A 13,298-nucleotide genomic window follows, 5' to 3' on the forward strand; every position below is an offset into this window, starting at 1 on the left:
CCTTTTCTGTATCCTATTGTGTGACAACTCAATTAGACTGGCCATTCAAATGCAGAAAAATGTCAATCTCAAAATGTTAATATTTAATCAATTCTTCACCAAATTGCCATCAATAAGATATCATCTCACATATGAGGAACTATGCAAACTAGGTAATGGTAAGAAATACTAATAAAATCAATTCTAATGCCAATCAAAAATGGCATCAATCCTGCTCACACAAAGATCACACTGATTCATTTGAACAAGGAAGATGTCGGATAGATGTCTTCCAAATTATGAAGGATTCTAATAAGGTAAATCAGGTGATTTGCAACTAGAAAGCATAAATACATCACTAAATGAATGGAAAGAAAGGTTGAACATTTTTTTTTACACATTTGGAATGCCCCACCAGCAACAGTAGAAGCAGAATCCAGAATAGTTTTCCAAGGACAAATGGAAAATATTTGAAAAAGAAAAATGAAAAACAGAATGGGAAAAAGTCAGGAGAATGGGGCTAAGTGGATAGCCATTCTGTTTGGTCAGTGGAATGCAGGAACTCAAGAGCCCAACACATCCATGTCCTCTTATAGACCAATGAGAATAGAGGAAATGAAGTTTAATTGCAGGCTGGGAATAAAGCAATCCAGCTAATTGTCCATGACCAAATTCCAATACCCCTCCTATAATTATGGGGAGACTGCCAAACTAACTAAGTTTCAAAGTCAGTTGAAATGGAAAGCCATTGGAGCATAAACAGAGCCAATCAGCAACTCATTCCGAACATTTTTAAAATATCTTTCTACAACTGCAACACAGTATATGAAGGAATTTCCAGAATAGAATAGGCACCCCTCTCTTCCCTCTATGAAAAGGAAAATGCATAAAATTCCTACTCAACTCCAAGGGCCTGAACTTGGTCAAAGCTAAGGCCTGCCCAAAGGACTGCCGAGAGACCTGGCGGTACTTTGGCCGGGAGATTCCTCAAAAAGATCTGCAAAGACCGCCTGGCAGCAAAAAAATGACTTTTGAATGTAGGTGGCAGCGGGCGGGAGCTCCCAATCTCAGCAGCAAATGCAATCCTCGCCAAAGTGCCGCCGAGGATTGAGTCGGGCCCAGGGAGGGAGAACAGCTAAAATTAAAAATTTATACACAAAAAAAACCACTGGAAAACCTTCAGGGGACCCCATCCACCTGAATCACTGTAAAAAAAATAAATAAAAGAAGTTTACTAACTTGTTTTTGCAGGTCTTCATACTTACCGTTGGGGTTAGACCTGCCTCCATGCAGCAGTCCTTCCCCCTGCTGCCGCTGACTCCCGCCCGGAGCAAACTGGCAGCTTGGTGGGCGGGAGGACACTGACATGCCAGCGGACGGTTGCCAGCAGTCCTCCCCTCCCGCCAGTGGGAGGCCTAGAAGAAACTGGCACTGAGGGGAGACCGCCCAAAAAAAACTCGTCGTCAGTTGGCGGCAACGGGCAGTGAGTGCACCAAGTTCAAGGCCCAAGTAAATACATATCCTTTCTTTGAGACACCAACATCTCCAAATAATGTGGGGTCTAATTTCAAGGTTCTAGAAGCTTGCAGATGGGTCAATGCTAGCCCCAATAAAACTGGGCAGCAGTTCACATCCAAAGATCATGGCCCGGAACTTGTGGTGGGTAATGACGGCAAAATTGTCAGCGCTTGCCGTCATTACTCCTGAAACTGACTGCAACTTCAGCGCAATGGCATCTAAATGTGTAATTCCTAAAGTTGTGGTCAGTCTTTCACTGCTCCAACAGACTATCTGTGGAAACACTCCCCTGCACAGCTAGTAATCAGTGAAATCATTGGAACTGACAAAAACTTGAGCTTTTCTGCAGTAATATTACTGTTAAATACCCCATTAAATGTTAAACCTTGTTGGTATAGGTGTAACTGGTGTTTTCATCACCAGCATCATAGGCAGTCCCTCGGAATCGAGGAAGACTTGCTTCCACTCCCAAAGTGAGTTCTCTGGTGGCTGAACAGTCCAATATGAGAGCCACAGACTCTGGCACAGGTGGGACAGATATTCGTCGAGGGAACGGGTGGGTGGGGCTGGTTTGCCGCGCGCTCCTTCCGCTGTCTGTGCTTGACCTCTTCACGCTCTTTGCGTCGAGACTCGAAGAACTCAACGCCCACCCAGATGCACTTTCTCCACCTCGGGCCGTCTTTGGCCAGGTGTCAGTGGTGATGTCGCACTTTACCAGGGAGGCTTTGAGGGTGTTCTTGTAACGCTTCCGCTGCCCACCTTTGGCTCGTTTACCATGAAGGAGCTCCGCATAAAGCATTCTTTAATATGATAGGCTGCTTAGACAACTTGTTGGCATCACTGCAGCATCGCCTTAGGAATCCCCTATCCCCTATTCACAGCACTGCAATCAATTGAATGTCGAAAAAGGCAAACTGTGGGCAGCTTCCTTCAGGGCCAGCGGCCATAATTGCGACGCTGATCGCAAATTACGGGCCATAATTAATTATCTTCTCTGCAGCAAATTAAGGTTTTGAGTCAAAATGTAAACTAAACAGAAATGTAGGTAATGAAAGTTAGGAATAGGGCTACTTCCTGACATTACGACACCCTGCTTAGAGCACACAACCAGTGAATTTTCCCACACATTTTCTTGTTCTAATGGTAAAAGACTTGAAAGACGCTAGATAAATGCATGACCTTAGGACATCCCAAAGTGCTTTACAACCAATGAAGTACTTTTGAGGTGTACTATTGTAATGTAGGAAACGCAGCAGCCAATTTGTGCACAGAAAGATCCCATAAACAGCAATGTGATAATGACCTATTTTAATAATGTTGATTGAGGGATAAATATTGTCAAGGGCACCAGGGATAATTCCTCTGCCGTTGCTCAAAATTGTGCTACGGGATCTTTTATATCCACCTGAGACAGCAAACGGAGCCTCGGTTTAATATCTCATCTGAAAGACAGCACCTCTACAGCACAGCACTCCCTCAGTACTGGAGTGATAGCCTAGAATTTTGTTCTCAAGTCTCTGGAGTGGGACTTAAGCCCACAACCTCCTGATAGAAGTGAGGTTGCTACCAACTGAGCCATGGCCTGATATTAGTATACAGCTTCAGCAAAAAATGCAATGACCTAAAATTCAATCTAACTAATGTCAACAGTTTTCTTCTAGTTACAAGCTATTATATTATACTTCTTTTCTCCACTACGAACCGACTTCTTAAACTCCTCTCTCTTGCCTCCTCCACTCTCTAACAACAAGTGCAAGGAGCTCATGGGCTTTTTGTCACCACGATTGAGACCATCCATTCAGCTGCCTCTGCTGCTTCCCCTTTGCCCTAGCCCACCGGGCCAAACTTCCTCTAAGGTTCACCTATTCCCTCGCCCTGAATTAGCCCTCAAGCCCCCAAGATCATCTTGTCCTTGAAAGCCACCTCCTGCTCCCTCAAACCTACTCCAACCAAACTGTTAACCACCCAACTTCACTTCCTGGCTCCCAAGTTAGCCGATATTGTTAATAGTTCCCTCTTCTCAGGTACTATCATCATCACTCGCCTCAAAAAAAAATACCTTTGGCCCCTCTATCCTTGTTACCATCCCATCTCCAACCTCCCTATCCATTCCAAGTCCTTGAATTTTCTGTTGCCTCCCAAATCCATGTTCATATTTCCCGGAACTCCATGTTTGAATCATAACAACCTTGCCACAGTACCGAAACGGCCCTCATCAAAGTCACAAATGACATCCTATGTGTCTATGATCATGGTAAACTATCCCTCCTTAGCCTACTCGATCTGTCTGCAGTCTATAACACAACTGACTACACCATCTTCCTTTAACATCCTCTCCTCCATCATCCAGCTGGGTGGGACTGCTCTCGCCTGGTTCCATTCTTATCTATCCAGTCAGAGCCGGACATGCAATGGCTCTTCTTCCTGCTCTTGTGCCGTTACCTCTGGAGTCATGTAAAGATCTATCCTTGGCCACCTTCTATTGCTTATCTACACACTGTCCCTCAATAACAACATCATCCAAAAATATGTCAAGTTCCGCACGTACACTGACAACACCCAGCTCAACCTCACCACTACTTCTCTCAACCCTCCACTGTCTCTAAATTGTCAGACAGCTTGTCCAGTATCCAGTACTGGACGAGAAGAAATTTCCTCCAACTTAATATTGGGAAGATGTCCAACTAAATATTGTCTTTGGCCCCTGCTACTAACTCTGTTCCCTAGCCACCGAATCCATCCCTCACCCTGACATCTGTCAGAGGCTGAACCACAGTTTGTAACCTTGGTGCCGTATTTGATCCGGAGAAGAGCTTCTGACCACATCTGCATGCCGTCACCAAGACCGCCTTCTTCCACCTCTGTATTATCACCCGACTGCCCCCGCCTCAGCTCATCTGCTCATATCCATGCCTTTGTTACTTCTAGACTTGACTATTCCAAAGCGCTCTTGGCCAGCGTCCCAACTTCCATCCTCCACAAACTTGAACTCATCCGAAACTCTGCTGTCAGTATCTTAACTCACACAAAGTCCCATTCACCCATCATTTGGTTCCCAGTCCAGAAGCGCCTCAATTTAAAATTCTCTTCCTTGTTTTCAAATCTCTTCATGGCCTCACCCCTCCCTATCTCTATAATCTCCTCCAGCCCTACAACCCTCAGTGATCTCTGCGCTCCTCCAATTCTGGCCCCTTGCACAATCCCTATTTTAATCGCTCCACCAGTGGCAGCCGTGCTTTCAGCTCTGGAATGCTCCCCTAAACATCTCTCCTCTTTTATGATGCTCTTTAAAGCCTACCACTTTGACCAAGCTTTTGGTTATCTGTCCTAGTATCTCCGTATGTGTCTCAGTATCAAATTATGCTTGCTAGAGCTTCTATGGAGCGTCTTGGGATGTTTTACTATGTTAAAGACGCTATATAAATGCATGTTGTTCTACTACAATAAAAAAATGGCCACTGTACCTTTATTTCACAGGATAAGGTTAGCTTAATGAAATAAGGGAAAGCGTAATATTGCTGAAAGTAAAAGAAAACGTGGTTAAATTGTGTGAGCTACATCACATTAACAAATTGCTGATTGTCCAATAGAGCATTTATTAAGTTACAAATAGATACAGGGCTATGAAGTTACAAATCTTAAAACAAATCAGTAACCTTTTCCAAACACACCAGTTTTACTTGGATCATTGCATTTAGTAAGAATTTCAGTAGAATCAAGAGGGATGATTATGTGTTTAAGTTCTGGACAGATAAAAACAAACAAATACATTAGTTTACAAGGAGAATATGCATTCTACAGTAAGTTTTTATTTTTTGTAGATCGTGATGCAAGTAAGTCAGCACTATTCTAATATGCAGAACATTCAGAAAGTAGAGTCACAAAAAATAAAAATCAACAAGATTGTACAACACAGCAATTTTATAAAAGTCAATGCTTGTGAAAACAGAAATGCCTTCACCTGCAAATTGGGCTCTCTGAAGTCATCAGATTTCTGTCTATCTTAGTTTTCTTAATTTTTCTGCATTTGTTGACTTATTAGCAATTACTTCTGTTGCTATGTTCAAATAAAACATCTGCAATACTAGCATAATTTTTCTTTGAGCATCTGGCACTGTCTTTCATATAGGGTCCATGAAGTTGTGTTAATATGTGCAGGGGATACACCTACACATTTTTAATCTGCCACTCTAGGATATCTAAGAGTCAAAATTACTGCAACTTCATTACATGCTCACATTAGCTTTAATGATGTGCAATTGTGGTATGTGCCCTAAAGCTGCTTTTGCACTTTTAGTACTTCTCAGTAAATCCAAACTAATTAATCTTCAGGCCTCACGCATGCAAATCTAAATTATATGCATTAGTGCTATTTAGCCTGCTGAGGCCTTCTGATATCTTAAGTTCACGTGCAAAATTCACGGTTCAGGACGTTTGACAAATTTTTTCATAGAAAAGATTTGGAAAAGAGTTACATCTAAATGTTGGCCTTTTAAAGTTTAAAAAAAACACATGTAAAAGGTCATTAAAATGCGAATAAGCAAGTTTCGCCAAAGACGGAAAACAATAAGCAATCAACCTATCTCAGTAATCGATAAACTCACTGGGAAGTCCCTGGTGCCAAGGCGCTCAGCAGGGGTTGTCTGATATGCCATCCCCTCTAGTTGTGAACAGTTGAGATCAAAAAGATAAGCATTGAAAGACATTTTATCAGTTAGGTTTTTAATAAAGAAATCTGCTGGGCAGGCTTTCTTCCAGGTTTAGGTTAGAATGCACAAGGGTAGTTAGAAGTCATTCTGTTTAAGTCAAGCAAGGCAACCCACTGATGAGGGGAAGCGTAGCATGTTAATTATTTTGTATTAGTACACAAAGACAAATTATACTGATTGAATTAAAAGAGTCCAATCATATATGTTGCTCTGTATGTTCACTTGCTAATTGTAAAAAAAATTAAAATAAAGACTTCACGGTTCATAACCTAGCCTCATCTCACCAAGTATTTTCAAAGTCCGCCTTTAAAAAGCTTCGAAGATGCACATGAAAGTAAATACAAAGAATATTACATCCATTTCAGATCCCAAAGAAGACCTATTTTCATACCTCTCGGCTAACTTATCTTACAGTTACATATTGGGAAGTACAGGCACACCCCTAAATGCAAGATGCTCACACTGCTAATGTGAGTAACCAGCACTGCTGTGTCCATGAGAATATGTAAGACAAGTCCCAAACTTATAATGTTGGGTTTGGACACTGAAGGATCGATATTTTAATTGAATGTTAGTCAGGCAGTGCATTATGGTGCTGTCCTCACCTGATTTTGCTGGTCAGCTATATTTATGTAGCATGGACAGCTCCTGGCTCATATTGGGCCTAGTGTTCACAAATCACTGGGAAGTGGGGGTCGGGGGAGGAACATGCAATCAGGGATAGAAATGTTAGTAGTCTTTGTAAAGGCAGCTAATATTTTAGTCAGTTTTCTGTGGTGTTACACACAGGACCCTCGCGGTTGACAGTGTCAAAGGCCTTTGTAAGGTCGAAAAAGGCCATGTATAAGGGCTGGCACTGCTCCCTGCATTTTTCCTGCAACTGTCACGCTGCAAAAATCCTATCCGCTGTGCCTCGGAATAGACGAAATCCACACTGTGACTCCGGGAGGAGTTCCTTGGCCACAGGGAGAAGACGGTTGAGGAGGACTCTAGCGACGACTTTCCCAGTGGCTGATAGCAGGGAGATTCCTCTGTAGTTGCCGCAGTCGGACTTGGCCCCTTTTTTAAAGATGGTCACAATCACATCTCTGAGATCTCCCAGCATGTTCTCCTCCCTCCAGATGAGAGAGATGAGAAGTGTCCTCCTCTGTTTCGGATGCCCCCAAAAGTACGTCACCATCCTTCACCTGCTCACTGTAATGACTCACGAGTCTGGCTACTGTAAACTCACTCAGGTGCAACCTGATCCATCATTATTCCAGCCCAAGAGTGCCAGCGTGACAAAGACATCCAGCTTATATACAGGTGACCAAGCACACAAGCGTACAGCCTGATGACCTCCGACCTTGGCGCCCTCTGGTGTCTGGTGACCCCAAGCATTAATACATAACAACATCCCCCTTTTAAAGTCTTAACAGTCTTTTAAGACAAATTAAGACGGTCTGGGGCTTTCCTCGCACGAGTTGATCGTCTCAGTTCAGCTTTGGCTCTGGGCGAGCGTTCTGAGTCCATTGAGACTGAGGGCTGAGTAGCCAATCTGATGAGATTCGTCATGAACACATCAGAGACTGAAGGTTCAGAGTCAGGAATGTCAGCAGAATGCTCTGATGAGTGAACAATGGTCGGTTGGTCACTGACTGCATCTTCCTCACTCGGTTCCAGTTCATCAGTGTGCCACAGTTTAACCTGGTGTTAGATCTCTTAATTTTCAATGAAATGTGAATTCCGATTGTAGTTTTAACATAACTTTTATTCTGGCAGCAGCAACAAGCTTCTGGCCGATTGCCAGTTCCTTTGTCTTACTGAGAACACATGGTCAAAATGGCTGTTCATATACCTGATCAGTTTACAGAAAAGAACGCGCCTTCTTTGACTTTATTGGCTCAATTGATATTCTGTTAACCTTTAATTAGCTCGCTACCAAAAGTCCTAAAATGTCAAGTTGATTGATGACTTAATGCAACATGCTCCCAATCACATAGCAGCTCTGACTGGGAAGTCTGTGTATTCTCACAGCCTGTCTGAATGCAGCCTGTTTGAATTCTCTATCACCTGGTCAAGATGTTTCCTGCATGTTTGCCCATTCTTGAACATGACAATAAACACTCTGTTACCCTCCTTGTATGTAACAGTGCCGGTGATCCACTTTGGACTTGACCATAGTTCAGTACGTAAACCGGATCATTGACCAAGATGTCACGTGACACAGCAACACGATCATGACACCATTGCTAACTTTGACATCTGTTTTCAACAATCATTCAAATCAGGATGAATAAGAGAAAGCCTGGTCTTGAGATTTCTCTTAATCAGTAAATCAGCAGGAGGAACCCCAGTAAGCGTATTAAGGTCTTGACCTGTATCTGAGCAATATACATGACAACCGTCTCTGCAATGAGCCCTGAGTTACACATTTCATACTTTGCTTGATCGGTTGAACGGCTCGCTCTGGTTGACCATTAGAAGCAGGCTTGAATGGAGCTGATCTCATATGTCTGATGCCATTGAGTTTTATGAACTCCTGGAACTCAAGACTTGTGAAGCAAGATCCGTTGTCGCTCACAACAATATCAGGCAAACCATGAGCAGCAAACATGATACGAAGGCTCTCAATGGTAGCTGTAGATGTGCTGGATGACATAATAACACATTCTATCCACTTAGAATATGCGTCTACTACAACAAAATACATCTTTCCTAGGAACGTGCCCGCAAAATCAATGTGGATCCTCGACTATGGTTTGGATGGCTATGACCAAAGGCTCAGCGGAGATTCCACTGGTACTTTACTAATCTGCATGCAAGTATTGCACTGATGCACGCATGATTCCAGATCAGAGTCAATTCCAGACCATACATGAGACCTAGCAATGGATTTCATCATGACAATACCAGTGTGAGTGCTATGAAGTTCACGTACAAATTTTTATCTACCTTTCTAAGGCATGATTACACGATTCCCCACAGTAAATAGTCTGACTGAATGGACAGCTCATCCTTGCGATGGTTGTACGGTTTGGTCTCCTCGCACATCTCCATAGTGGCAGACCAATCACCCTGAGTACACACCGTTTCACAACCGATAAAATAGGGTCATGGCTGGTCCAGATCCTAACTTGTTGAGCAGTGACAGGGGTTCCTTCACTCTCAAAAGCATCCATTACTAACATTCGATCTGCAGGTTGAGGCGTCTCCATCTCAGTTGTGGGTACGGGTAGACGACTCAGTGCATCGGCACAATTCTCAGTACCAGGTCTATGACAGATGACGCAATCATAGGCAGACAATGTCAGCTCCCACCTTTGAATGCAGGACGACGTATTGGTATTAATACTTTTGTTTTCCGCAAACAATGAAATGAGTGGCTTGTGATCTGTTTCTAGTTCAAAACGAAGACCAAACAGGTGCAGGTGAATTTTTTTTCCCCTATACACACAGTCCAAAGCTTCTTTCTCTACCATACTGCAAGCTCTTTCCGCTTTAGACAGATTTCTCGAAGCATATGCAACAGGTTGTAGCTTGCCCGATTCATTTGCTTGTTGGAGTATGCAGCCAACCCAATATGATGAAGCATCACAGGCCACCACAAGACGCTTACACGGATCATAATGAACAAGCAACTTCTTTGAACAAAGCAGATTCTTGGCTTTCTCAAAGGCTCTATCTTGAGACACACCCCAGACCCAGTTGTCGACTTTTCTTAGTAACACATGCAGTGGCTCTAGTAAAGTGCTCAATCTGGGTAAGAAATTACCAAAGTAGTTGAGTAGCCCAAGGAACGAACTCAGCTCGGTCACATTCTGAGGCCTGAGTGCATTTTTGATGGCCTCGCTTTTCGAACCATCAGCAGTAATCTTCCTCCCGAGGAATTCAACTTCAGGTCCCATGAATACACACTTCAAGCGTTTGTCCAGACGTTGTAGAACTTCAAGATTGTTCAGATGTTCAGCAGTGTCGCGACCTGTGACCAGACCGTCATCTTGAAACACGACTGTTTTAGGAATGGACTTCAGTAAACTCTCCATATTCCTCTGAAATAGGGCTGCAGCCGAACTAGTCCCAAAAGGATACCTGTTATAGACGAACAGTCCTTTTTGGGTGTTGATTCAGGTGAGTTTCTTCGAAGTGTCAACAAGCTCCTGGATCCAGTTCGTCAACGACTTTCCACCAGCTAGCATGGCAAACAGGTCATCAGCCCTCGGTAACGGATACTGATCCTATTTCGAAAATCGGTTAATTGTAACCTTGTAGTCTCCACAAATCCTGACAGTGCCATCACTCTTCAACACAGGAACAATAGGACTAACCCACTCGTTAAACTCGACCGGTGATATGATCCCTTCATGCTGGAGTCTGTCAAGCTCAATTTCAACCTTCTCCCTCATCATTTATGGAACAGACCGAGCTTTGTGATAGACAGGCCTTGTATTGGAGTCCAGGTGAATCTGCACCTTGGCTCCCGTAAAATTACCAATGCCCGGATCAAACAAAGAAGGAAACTTTTTCAATACTTGAGCACACGAAGTATCATCCACCGAAGACATCATCTTGACATCATTCCAGTTCAGCTTGAATTTCCCGAGCCAATTCCTGCCGAACAGTGTTGGACCATTACTTGGGACGTCCATAAGGGTAGCTCGTGAACCACACCATCATATGACACCTCGATTGTTGCACTGCCGAAGTGTAAGTACGCAACCTGGCATTGACTGGACTCAGCTTCGGTTTCGTAGCCTTAGTGTCCCACAGCTTGTTGAATGCCCTTTGGCTCATCATCAACTGGCTCGCACCCATGTCCAGCTCCATTGATACAGGCATGCCATTCAGCTTCACATTAACGACTATCAGCTGGTTCCTGCTCAGGAACGAATACAGTCCATTCACTTCCTCCTCAGGTTGCGTATCTGGGCCATCACTGAACTGGTCCTCATCAACCACGTGGTGAGCCGCACCATGCTTGCTCCGTTGTGGACACATCCTGTGAAGATGCCCCACTTTCGAACATCCATTGCATGGGTATTGTCGAAATCGACACTGATGAGGCTGATGATTGCCCCCACAATGCCAATGCCAGGGAGAAATCTGGTTCGAAACAGTTGGCGGGCTCTGAGCAGCGGTTTCGCATAAGCAGCTCTGCACGAAAATTGTTTACAGTATTTGCCGTGGAACTCCGACTAGTCAGAGATCTGCCTCAAATTATCACCCGTTGTCATGCATGCCTAGGCCTTTTTCAAATCCACTGTCTCTGCAGCCAACAGCTTCCGGAGGATCGCATCATAGCTGATGCATATCACGAAGCATGTCTTCCAACACGTTCCCAAACTTACAATGCTCAGCAAGATGTCGCAGGTCGACGACAAATCCTGACACGTCCTGGCCCTCAGCACGAACATGCATGTAGAAACGGTAGCGTGATATGATGATCCCCTTTTGTGGCTTCAGATGGTTACCCAACGTACACGATTCCTCGTACCCTTTTTCCGCCGGACGTACAGGCGAGAGAAGATTCTTCATGAGGCTGTAAATTTTCGGACCACAAACAGTGAGGAGAACTGCCCTGCGCTTAACTGCATAGGCCTCTGTCTCCGCCTCCATGCCGTTGGTCATAAAATACTGATGCAGACGGTCACAAAATCCACCCAATCCTCGCCCTCCACGAATCTCTCCAGGATTCCAACAGTGTCCAGTGTGCATGCAAAGGTTCGTAAATTACCTCGTCGCCAATTGTAATGACTCAAGAGTCTGGTTACTGTAAACTCACTCAGGTGCAACCTGATCCATCTTTATTCCAGCCCAAGAGTGCCAGCATGACAAACACACCCAGCTTATATACAGGTGACCAAGCACACATGCCACAAGCGTACAGCCTGATAACCTCCGACCTCGGCGCCTCTGGTGTCTGGTGACCCCCAAGCATTAATACATAACATCCACGACGACATGCAGACCATGATCCTTACCAACGGATCCATCACAGACCCAATCCACGTTTGGACTGGGGTCAAGCAAGGCTGCGTCAACGCCCCAACCCTCTTCTCAATGTTCCTTGCTGCCATGCTCCATCGCACAGTCGACAAGCTTCCGCTAGAGTGAAACTAAACTACAGAACCAGTGGGAACCTATTCAACCTTCGCTGTCTCCAGGCCAGGTCCAAGCTACAGTACGCGGACGACACCTGTGTCTGTGCACACAGAGGCTGAACTCCAGGACATAGTCGATTACTGAGACGTACAAAAAGCATGGGCCTTACGCTAAACATCAGTAAGACAAAGGTTCTCCACTAGGCTGTCCTCGCTGCACAGCACTGCCCCCCAATCATCAAGATCCACGGCGTGGCCCTGGACCACTTCCCTCATCTCGGGAGCCTCCTATCAACATGACGGGATCCAACACCGCCTCCAGTGCGCCAGTGTAGCCTTCGGCCACCTGAGGAAAAGAGTGTTTGAAGACCAAGCTCTCAAAATTGTCACCAAGCTCATGGTCTACCAGCTCTCCCGTATGGATCAGAGATGTCGACCATGTTCAGTAGACGCCTCAAGTCACTGGAGAAATACCACCAACGATGTCTCCGCAAGATCCTACAATTCCCCTGGGAGGACAGACACACCAACATTAGCGTCCTCGTCCAGGCCAACATCCCCAGTATTGAAGCACTGACCACACTTGATCAGCTCCGCTGGGCAGGCCACATAGTTCGCATGCCAGACATGAGACTCCCAAAGCAAGCGCTCTACTCTGAACTCGTCCACGGCAAACGAGCCAAAGGTGGGCAGCGGAAACGTTACAAGGACACCCTCAAAGCCTCCCTGATAAAGTGTGACATCCCCACTGACACCTGGGAGTCCCTGGCCAAAGACCGCCCTGAGTGGAGGAAGTGCATCCGGGAGGGCGCTGAGCACCTCGAGTCTCGTCGCAAGAACATGCAGAAAGCAAGCGCAAGCAGCAGAAGGAGCGTGCGGCAAACCAGACATCCCCGCCCACCCTTTCCTTCAACCACTGTCTGTCCCACCTGTGACAGAGAGTGTGATTCTCGTATTGGACTGTACAGCCGCCTAAGAACTCAGGCTCAGAGTGGAAGCAAGTCTTCCTCAA

General features: G+C 45.0%; 1 protein-coding gene across 1 annotated transcript in view; it reads right to left on the minus strand.

Moving 5' to 3' along the window:
* Nucleotides 1–4,987, minus strand: part of LOC139239227 (cation channel sperm-associated auxiliary subunit gamma-like) — a 210,025-nt gene extending 205,038 nt beyond the window's left edge. The window contains exon 1 of the mRNA XM_070867911.1: nucleotides 4,962–4,987. The gene's annotated coding sequence lies outside the window, so the exon portion shown is untranslated. The remainder of the gene's footprint in view (nucleotides 1–4,961) is intronic.
* Between the last annotated feature and the right edge of the window lie 8,311 nt (nucleotides 4,988–13,298).

The sequence above is a fragment of the Pristiophorus japonicus genome, chromosome 26 (assembly GCF_044704955.1).
Source record: "Pristiophorus japonicus isolate sPriJap1 chromosome 26, sPriJap1.hap1, whole genome shotgun sequence".
Taxonomy (NCBI): domain Eukaryota; kingdom Metazoa; phylum Chordata; class Chondrichthyes; family Pristiophoridae; genus Pristiophorus; species Pristiophorus japonicus.